At 39.2% G+C, this 9,781-nt stretch overlaps 1 protein-coding gene across 12 annotated transcripts in view; it reads left to right on the top strand.

Moving 5' to 3' along the window:
* phf14 (PHD finger protein 14) overlaps nucleotides 1-9,781 on the top strand; it is a 290,569-nt gene that overhangs the window by 187,773 nt on the left and 93,015 nt on the right. The gene's annotated exons all lie outside the window — the stretch shown is intronic.

Raw genomic sequence — 9,781 nt, 5'->3', positions numbered from 1 at the left:
TCTGCCGCTTCCGGTTGTCAGTTCCAGCTGTCCGTTGCAGTGGTCGGTATATTGGGTCCAGGTCGATGTGCTTATTGATTGAATCTGTTTGAACGGTGCCGTTACATCAAATGAGACCATGGTTTCTTCCTTGTCTATGTGTATATTTCTGATGATGTCCAAGAATTCCTGTGTTGATTGTATAGAGTGTCTGGATCCGCTGATCAGGTGTTTCAGTTTCTGCTGTAGTTCTTTAGCTAGTTTGTGTGATGGTGTCCCTGGTAGTGATACTATGGGTCTGAGTGGGATGTCTGGTTTGTGCACTTTAGGTAGTCCATAGAATCTGGAGTGAATGTACTGGAGTGAGTCTTCTACTAGGTGTTTTAGTCTTTGCTGTAGCTCCAAAGAAACCCAAACATATAAATAGAAAGCAGGAAACATCAGTGCTTCGTCCGGAGGCTCACTGAAGATGTTACTTAGTATGGTGATGAAACGTCTGAAAATTAACCTTCCAGCTCAGCGAGCAAACCTCCATTCAGAACCTCAACCTGAGCTACAAATCTTCTCAAATCTCGCTAGCTAGAATCTGTTATTTTATTAGCATGGATAGAGCCTTTCTGATCTTTCCTCATAGCAGCAATTTTCAAACCATGGCAGCATTTTTGTAAATCTCGTCTTTACTCTCTGGAGCAATGATCTTCTTCCTGTAATATGACTACAACTGTATACACAATTCCAGCTGTGGCCTAATGAATGCCTATAGTTCCAACATCACACCTGCTTTTGTATTCTGTACCTCACCCATTGAAGGAAAGAATCCCATATGTTGCCTTTACCAATTTGTCCGCTATCTTTACAGACCTGTGAACATGCACCCCGTGTCTCTCACTTTCTCCCCATCTTTCAATACCTTTCCATTTGTTATGTAGTCCCTTGTTTTTTTTTCGCTCTTTTCAAATGCATAATGTCACACTCCTCCAGATTAAATTCCATTTGCCAACTTTATTCTCAATCAAAAAAAACGATATAATTCTGCAGTCAGCACCCATTTTCTACATTGACAATTACCTGGGCAATTTTTGTGTTACCTACAAATTTGCCAATTATGTCTGCCACTTTTAAACCATGATTATACACCACTGATGGCAAGGGACCCAACATTGAGACCTGTGGAAGACCACTGCTTTCTATTTACAAAAACATCTGCTGAAGATCATCCTTTTGTTTCTTGTCACTGTTCTAATCTTGAATCCAACTTGTCACATTTTCCGGCATCCCATAGGCTTTAATTTTTCTAGCCAGCTTCCCTATGACATGTTGTCAAATGCCTTACTAAAATCAAAGTCAACAATCTCTACTGCACTATCCTCATCAATTCTACTTGTTAGCCCCTTAAAACAATTTGGTTAAGTTAGTAAAACACAACTGTTCCTTAAAACCTTGCTGACTCTACCTGATTAATCTATGTCTTCCCAAGTAACATGTCATCTTATATCTCCATATTGATTCTAACAATTAGCTCACGACCTGAGATCAGACTAGCAAGCCTAAAGTTATTTGCCCTACCCTTCACCACCTTTTTGAAAAAGATACATTTGCAGACCTTCTATCCTACAGTATCTTATAAGGAATGCAAAGTGGTCTTCAGAGCATCAACTATTTCCTCCCTGCCTGACTTTAACGATCTAGAATGTAATTCATCTGGCCCTGGTGCTTTACCCATCTTCAAAAGGACAGCCCCTCTGGTAGTTCCCTTCTCACTATGCTTATTTTAGTGAAAGATTTGATCCTCTATCTAGAATCTCTGTATCATCCCTGTATCATCCTTCTCTTTTGTGAGGACAGAAATGAGGTATTCATAATGACACACTTGCTCACATTATGTACATCCATGTGCAAGTTACCATGTATGTCTGATAGACCCAACCCATTCTTAGTCATCGTCTCCTCCTAGTGTACTAAGGTAACATCTTTGAATTTTCCTTAATTTTACCAGCTAATATTTTTTCATATTCTAAGTTTGCTTTCCAATTTCCTTTTTTCACTCTAAGCTTCCTTAGTATTTCTTTGACATTGTTATAGCTCTCTTTTCTGATTTATGTTACCCTGGATGAAGAGGGGGCTCTAGGTTTGGCAGTACCATCTTTTTCCTCTGTGGGTACATTCCTGCATTGTGCTCATATAATGTTGCTTTTGAATGTTTATACTGATTGAGTAGCTATAATTCAGTCAGGTCTTCTCTCAGCTTTACAAAGTTTGCCTTCCCCTCAATTTAGAATGTTTACTCTTCTATCTTTATCCCTGTCACTAATTATACTAAATCAATGTATCATGATCACTATCTAAAAAAATGGTCACCCATTGCTACTTTTCCATTTGTCACCCTTTGTTTCCTAAAACTAAATCTAGAATTGAGGCCCTCCTCATTGGACTTGCTACATGCTAGCTAAAAAAGCTCTCTTGAATACATTAAGTATTTTGTGTTCCTTGAGCCTTATACACTTTTGGTATCCCAGTTCATATTTGGGTAGTTGGAAATCCCTAACTATTATTGCCTGACTTTCTATGTATTCTGAAATTTGCCTCTGTATTTTTCCTCCAACACTGTCACCACTATTTAGAATTTGTAATACATTCCAAGCACTGTAGCTGTCCTTATTTCTGTACAGGTCCCACATTTCCCAGAACCAGTCCCAAAGCCCCACAAATCTGATGCTCTTCCACACCAGCTTTCCAGCCACTTGTTCAATTGTTCAGTTCTCCATTTTTCTTTTTGCTCATTAGTATGTAAACTGTGAATAATCCCAAGGCTGCTGCTTTAGAGGGCCTGCCTTTCAATCTTTCGCCTCGATCCCTAAATCTCACTTTTAGGAGCTCAGTCCCATTCCCAGTTACTCTGATTGTGCTCCACATTGTTATCACTGTGGTTGATCACCTGCAGCCTTGCCAAAACATCCTTTCTGGCGTCAAGGAGGCAATATATTGTCCTGGAATTGTGTTAATGGCCGCAGAAACACCTGTCTGATTCCCTGGCTATGAAATGCTTTATTGCTATTGCTCTTCCATTCTTTCCCCACCCTCACCTTCCAGGACAGCTGAACCACTGTGGTGTCAACATCTTCAATCGGGTTGCATCCTCCTGAGGACCATCATCACCACCCTCACCCTCACCAGTATCCAAAATAGTACACAGATTAGCAAGCAAAAGACTCCGGACACTCCTGTGCTGCCTGACTAGTTTTCTTGAATTACCTGGCACTCAGCCATTCTCTCACTGCCTGTGTGTTTCTAACTTGTGGTTTGACCACCTCCCTAAACCTACCACATAGTCCTCTTCCTCATGATGCACAAATGTAACTCCCAGATAGAACTCATGCCTGTGAATCCAGTTCACCTCCTGTTGATGCATTCATCCAAGACACAGTGTGTCCATAGCTTCACATGCACCACAGATGTGCTTGGCCGAGCTGACATGTCACCCTATAACTTTAAAAGCCATTTGTTAAATTAGAATTGTAGAAAATATACCAGTACTCAACAATCAGCGTCTTCCCCTTCATTCCCCAGCCAAATTAAGAACCAACTACAGAAGGCTAAAAGAAGGGAACAGGAGAACTCCCTTATACTCATCAAACTCCCAATTTATAAACTGTAACCAAAATAGCACTAAGGAAGCCTCTTTTTCTACTTCCAGAAAATAACTGACTCGAGCTTTTAAAAAACTGGATTAAACTAGTTACTCATTAACAAGCTGATTTTTATTTTAGATCTTGTACATCCCAATTTTGGGATGCCATAAAACTTAACTTTTCTTAAATTTCTGGAATATTTACTTAATTATAGAACATAGAACATAAAACATTACAGTGCAGTACAGGCCCTTTGGCCCTTGATGTTGTGCCGACCTGTCATACCAATCTGAAGCCCATCTAACTTACATTATTCCATGTACGTCCTTATGCTTGTCCACTTTAACGACTTAAATGTACTTAAAGTTGGCAAATTTACTACCATTGTAGGCAAAGCATTCCATACCCTTACTACTCTCTGAGTAAAGAAATATCACCCTCAATTTAAAGCCATGCTCACCGTCACCATTCTTGGAAAAAGGCTCTCCCTGTCCACCCTATCTAACCCTCTGATTATCTTATATGTCTCTCTTAAGTCACCTCTTAACCTTCTTCTCTCTAACGAAAACAGCCTCAAATCCCTCAGCCTTCCCTCGTAAGACCTTCCCTCCATACCAAGCAACATCCTAGTAAATGTCCTCTGCACCCTTTCCAAAGTTTCCACATCCTTCTTATAGTGCAGTGATCAGAACTGTACACAAAACTCCAAGTGCGGCCGCACTAGAGTTTTGTATAGCTGTAGCACAACCTCATGGTTCCGGAACCCGATCCCTCTATTAATAAAAGCTAAAGCACTGTATGCCTTCTTAACAACTCTGTCAACCTGGGTGGCAACTTTCAAGGATCTGTGTACCTGGACACCGAGATCTCTCTGCTCATCTACACTACCAAGAATCTTACTATTAGCCCAGTACTTTGCATTCCAGTTACTCCGACCAAAGAGAATCACTTCACGCTTGTCCGCATTAAACTCTATTTGCCACCTCTCAGCCCAGCTCTGCAGCTTATCTATGTCTCTCTGTAACCTACAACATCCTTCGTCACTATCCACAAGTCCACCGACCTTACTGTCGTCCGCAAATTTACTAACCCACCCTTCTACGCCCTCATCCCGATTGTTTATAAAAATGACAAACAGCAGTGGGCCCAACACTGACCCTTGCAGTACACCACTGGTAACTGGACTCCAGGATGAACATTCCCCATGAACCACCATCCTCTGTCTTTCAGCAAGCCAATTACTGATCCAAACTGCTATATCTCCCACAATCCCATTCCTCTGCATTTTGTACAATTACTAAATGAAAAGATAAACCAGATCTCAGAAATAAAAATTTGTGTTTGAGACTCTGCATTGAACAGCTTCCAGTGCATACAAGGTATGTTTGAGGAACAATGACTGAACTTTAGATATCCAAACTAAATAAGCCACTAATTAACTCCTCTCAAAGCTTGTATATCACCAGCAAAAATTCTTACTAATCATAAGGAGTGAATTTGCTAACAATAAACTTTGAGGAATGTGTGCAAATTTTAATATGATTATTATAAAAGCAATAGAAAGCCCCTTTAACAATGGCATGTGTAAAGGAAACTGCATAATAATAGACAAGATGGTTCGTACAGTTTGGCTAATCTGCTGAAATTATACATTATCTTGTGCAATAGCATGGACTGTACATGTTAATAAATCACTGCAAATGGTCAGAGAATGTAGTCCATATTAAGTAATTTTTGTTACAAATTCTCATGTTCTATCAGTAATAAATGATTAGGCGTCACATTGGAATGGCAATCAAATAAAGTCTGCCTGTTTTGAGCATTTGAATATGCTGCTCGAGGCTGAAAGGTTTTATTTGAAACTAAAGCCTTAAAGATTTTGATAAACCATAAAGTGTAATGTAATGCCACTGGAAACAAGTTTCAATCAGGGAATCATGGTTTATTTTAAGTGGAGAGGCTTAAAGGTGTGGAAGCCCAAAAAAGATTATTGCTAAGGATGAGAAAATGATTAGCAGCATGGGGATCAGATTGTTTGGGTCCAGTCTTCAAATTTTCTTGATATAGATCACATTTGCAGATTCTAAAGTAGTTATAGAAAGTCATGAGAAAGCAAGGACCTCATAATAAAATGTAACACAACAATGACGAATAGACTGTTGCATTGACAGTTTGTCTCATGAATATAAGTTCTGATGATCAAACTGAGGCCATTGTCGGAAAGAACAAATATCAAAAGTGGATGCAAAAGCAAAAGCCTTAAATTGGAAACATGGAGTATAAACATGAAAAGCAAGAAAACTTGGCAGCCTGCAGAAATTTATCATTGCTCTCTACCTGCTGCATGACACCCTGCGAATCATAATCCTCAACAGCAAATCAACACAAACCCAATACATGCAAGCTTTCTCAAGCAAGACTGTGTCATTGCATCAACATCCTCCTTTATCTACTTTGGCACACCTCTACATATCTGTGAAACTGCCCACTGAAATAGAGCTTATCAATAGGATATGTGAGAAACTTTCGAACAATGTTGACTACAGTACAAATCCAAGATCGTCCCAGCCTCTGTCATCAAGCTGCAGTAGGCATACTTCAGTGAAGGCATCGATAATGATTCAGAGCTTGGCTTAGGGTCAATGAGAGAAGGAGCCTTATTAAATGGCCTCCTTCATGATGTGCAGCATGAGCAAACACAGTCCATGGTGAGCCAATGGACAGCATGATTAATTTACAAAACTTGCAAACCACCTTTCTGGAAAAACTAATGTGGGCAATGAGCTGAAATGTCACCCTTTTTTTAAATAAAACTTAAGTTATCTCAGCTGTGACTTGAAAGAAGTTCTAGGATTTACATATTAATCACACAAAACCTGCATCCCCATTCTAAGTGATTAAAGATTTAACAGCATTTGGGTTTGTTCAATACTTTGCATCTTTGATCTTTTATTATAAATTCTGTGTCCTATGATCCTGCCCCACTAGCTACCCGACGAAGGAGCAGCGCTGTGTAAGTTTGTACTTCCAAATAAACCTGTTAGACTATAACCTGGTATTGTGTGATTTTTAACTTTTGTCCAGCATCGAGGCACTGATTAGGGTCAATCTGCTGTGTTGGACAGGCTACAAAGTTCATATGCCTGACAGAAGACTGTCAAAACAAACTTCCCAATCCAAGCTGTGTCATGGCAAATGCTCATGTATGAGAATCTCTTGCCCTGGACAGCCCAAGCTGGAAAGATGTATTATCGGCAGTGCCATCCATTTCCAGCCCCTCTGACAGGGCCAGGTAGAGTCAAAGTGCAGACAGCAGAAAGATCATGCAGATCCTGAGCATCCTACCCACATGCCTTATGAATCTTCCCCTCATCCCCATCTGTGTCTGGATGTGCGAGTCCAGCATTGAGCTATTTGGTCAGTTCAGAATCTACAGTTCTAGAGTGGAAGTCATCCTTGCTCCCAAGGGACTGCTGAAGAAGATGGTGATCCCTGATCTGAGTGGCTTGACCCCATCTCTCCAGCATATTAGTCTGGGCCTCTCGATTACTAGCCCAGTGACATTACCATAATGCCACCATATTTCTACATATTTCCATATTAAAATTTTGGGAAGATCTTATTCACACATTCAATTGAGGCTGTGATTTTTAATCAATGAATAATGGAAAACCATTTCCTTTCACAGTTGGTCAGCTTTTGTTTCTTTCACATGAATAAGCTAATTTGACATGTATTTCATGGACATGCTCAGTAGGTTCTTAGTCCTAACAGAATCAGTATCTTTCCCCCCAAATTTCACTCTTATTTTGCAGGCCAGCTGATGAAACTGTGTAATAACTAATGATGGGGAATTTGGTATCATGGTTTTTATGAAGTAAGATGTGATTGATTTGCTACCAATCATTTGTTGCCTGATTGTTTTGCAAAATCAAAATTATCAATTGGTATAAACATATAACATAGCGTTTGTTCTGAAATAATTTTCTATTGGCCTAGACAAGAAATAGTAATCAGAAGAGTAAAGTGAATTGGTAGTATTAAGGTCACTTAAATATATGAAGAGTATAGGTATAATTTTATATACAGAAGATAGACAAATTTCATCTTTCTCTGCAGTTTTCAATATGCAGCTAATTCAATCACAAAGATTAACATTGCTGTATTAAACTATCCATTTAGAGTAGAAAAGTGTTATTTGAGTATATTCTGTTTTGCATCAAGTTTAATTCTGAAGGTTTTTAAAAATAGAAATAGTTATGAGCAGTTCAAAGCACCAAGGGGTCAATTAGCTAGTTGGCCTAAACAACCAGTTTGTGTTGCTAACAGCGTTAATTCATTTCCTGCACTGGCTGAGATTAGCATGATGACCCTCGGGCTAAACCACCACCAGTTGTCTATCTCTCGAATGAGAGCACAACCCTTTGGACTGGTAGGGCTATGGTGACTTTACCTAATGCCTCCAGAGTTTATCAAATGGAAAATAATGTCAGTTCTTGAAAATGTTTTTAATTAAAACATAATTTCTGTGCAGTGCGATTTAGCTTAAGAAGAATGAATACATGAGCTGTTACACATGTTGGGAAAGTAAATCTGCCCAGGTCACTGCAGTGATTCTTTAACATATAAAAAAAAGTTATACCTTTCTATGCTGGTATTCATGTAGTATGTTTAAAGACATTATTTTAGGACAAGTAGATTGATAAAGCGATATTAGCTGTTTCAAATTTGAAATTAGAATGTGGCCTATGTAGGTCACGGATCCATCATTTTTTTGCTAGGCCTTGCCAAGGTGGTTTTCTATATGGTAATATTAAGGGGTTGATTTGTTTTAATTTAGTTCCAGGTTAATGTGAGAGTTCTATGGCAAACCAGACTTGACAGGCTGAATGTTGTTCCTATATTGCTTTTGTTCGTTTATTGCTCTGTTCCAATGGTGCAGATTATGTTCGTTATGAAACGTTGCAATAGAAGATAATTGGTGATGCTTGCAATCTGTGGCATTTCTATTTGTTTACTCTGAATGCCGTTTCCTTGGAATCTGTCAGGCTTACATTATTGACACATAGTGTCAGATGTATGTTATTGAAAGATTTATTAGTTAGCTACTCTGTTCATTCAAAACAACAGTTGGGTTAACAATACCTAGAATAGTATGAACCCTTTAATATACATTTAAATATATGAAATGGCAAATGAATAGTTTTAAAGAAAATAAGCAAATAGTGTATTTAAAATCACCATACTCTGAAATTCAGTCCATGTTTACATAATATGGCACAATGGTCCAGCATTATTTTTGCATCTTAGAGGTAATGATTTAATGCAATCAGTCTGATCTCCATTTTACTGACTCGTTAGGTTTTTCTTGTGTGTAAACTTTTAATGTGAGCTGAGTTCCTTTAGAAGACTAAAGAAAATTGATTTAACCTAAAACCAAATACTGTGAATGCTGAAAATCTGAAATAAAAGTTGTACAGATTGGAAGCATTCAAGCTGCATCTGTGGAGAGTTAACTTTTCAGGTAACTAACTTTTGGTCAGAGCTGGTGAAATGTCACCCATCTGAAATATTCATTGTTTCTCCACAGTTGTCTGATCAGCTAAATATTTCCAGAATTGATTTGGTGTTCATTAAAGATGAAGCAGTTATCCACATTCCAGATACTTGGAATTGACTCAGGCTCTTTACCTTGGAGATTTCATTGGCAAGGATGGACTCAAGATAGGGAAGGGCAGCCTTTCAGTGTGGAAGCAAGCCATTGGGCCAATCAAGTCTACAATGACCATCCAAACAGCCTACTACCCAAGCCCATCCCTATCCCTGTAACCCTGCATTTCCCACAGCTAACCTACACATACTATGGGCAATTTAGTATGGCCAGTCTACCTAACCTGCACATCTTTGGACCATGGGAGGAAACCGGACCACTCAGAGGAAACCCATGCAGACACAGGGAGAATGCGCAAACTTCACACAGACTGTTGCCCAAGGTTGGAATCGAGCCCGGGTCCCTGGCATTGTGAGGCAGCAATACTAACTACTGAGCCATCGTGCCATTGGAGGGAAGGGGATATTGATGGCTGTTATAGTTTTATAAACCTGTTATTTTCTGTCTCCACTCCACGATGTTGATTGTGCAACCAACTGGACAAGAGCCAATAGTTTCATTC

The sequence above is a fragment of the Chiloscyllium plagiosum genome, chromosome 5 (assembly GCF_004010195.1).
Source record: "Chiloscyllium plagiosum isolate BGI_BamShark_2017 chromosome 5, ASM401019v2, whole genome shotgun sequence".
Lineage (NCBI taxonomy): Eukaryota > Metazoa > Chordata > Chondrichthyes > Orectolobiformes > Hemiscylliidae > Chiloscyllium > Chiloscyllium plagiosum.
This window is presented reverse-complemented; position numbering and strand designations above follow the sequence as displayed.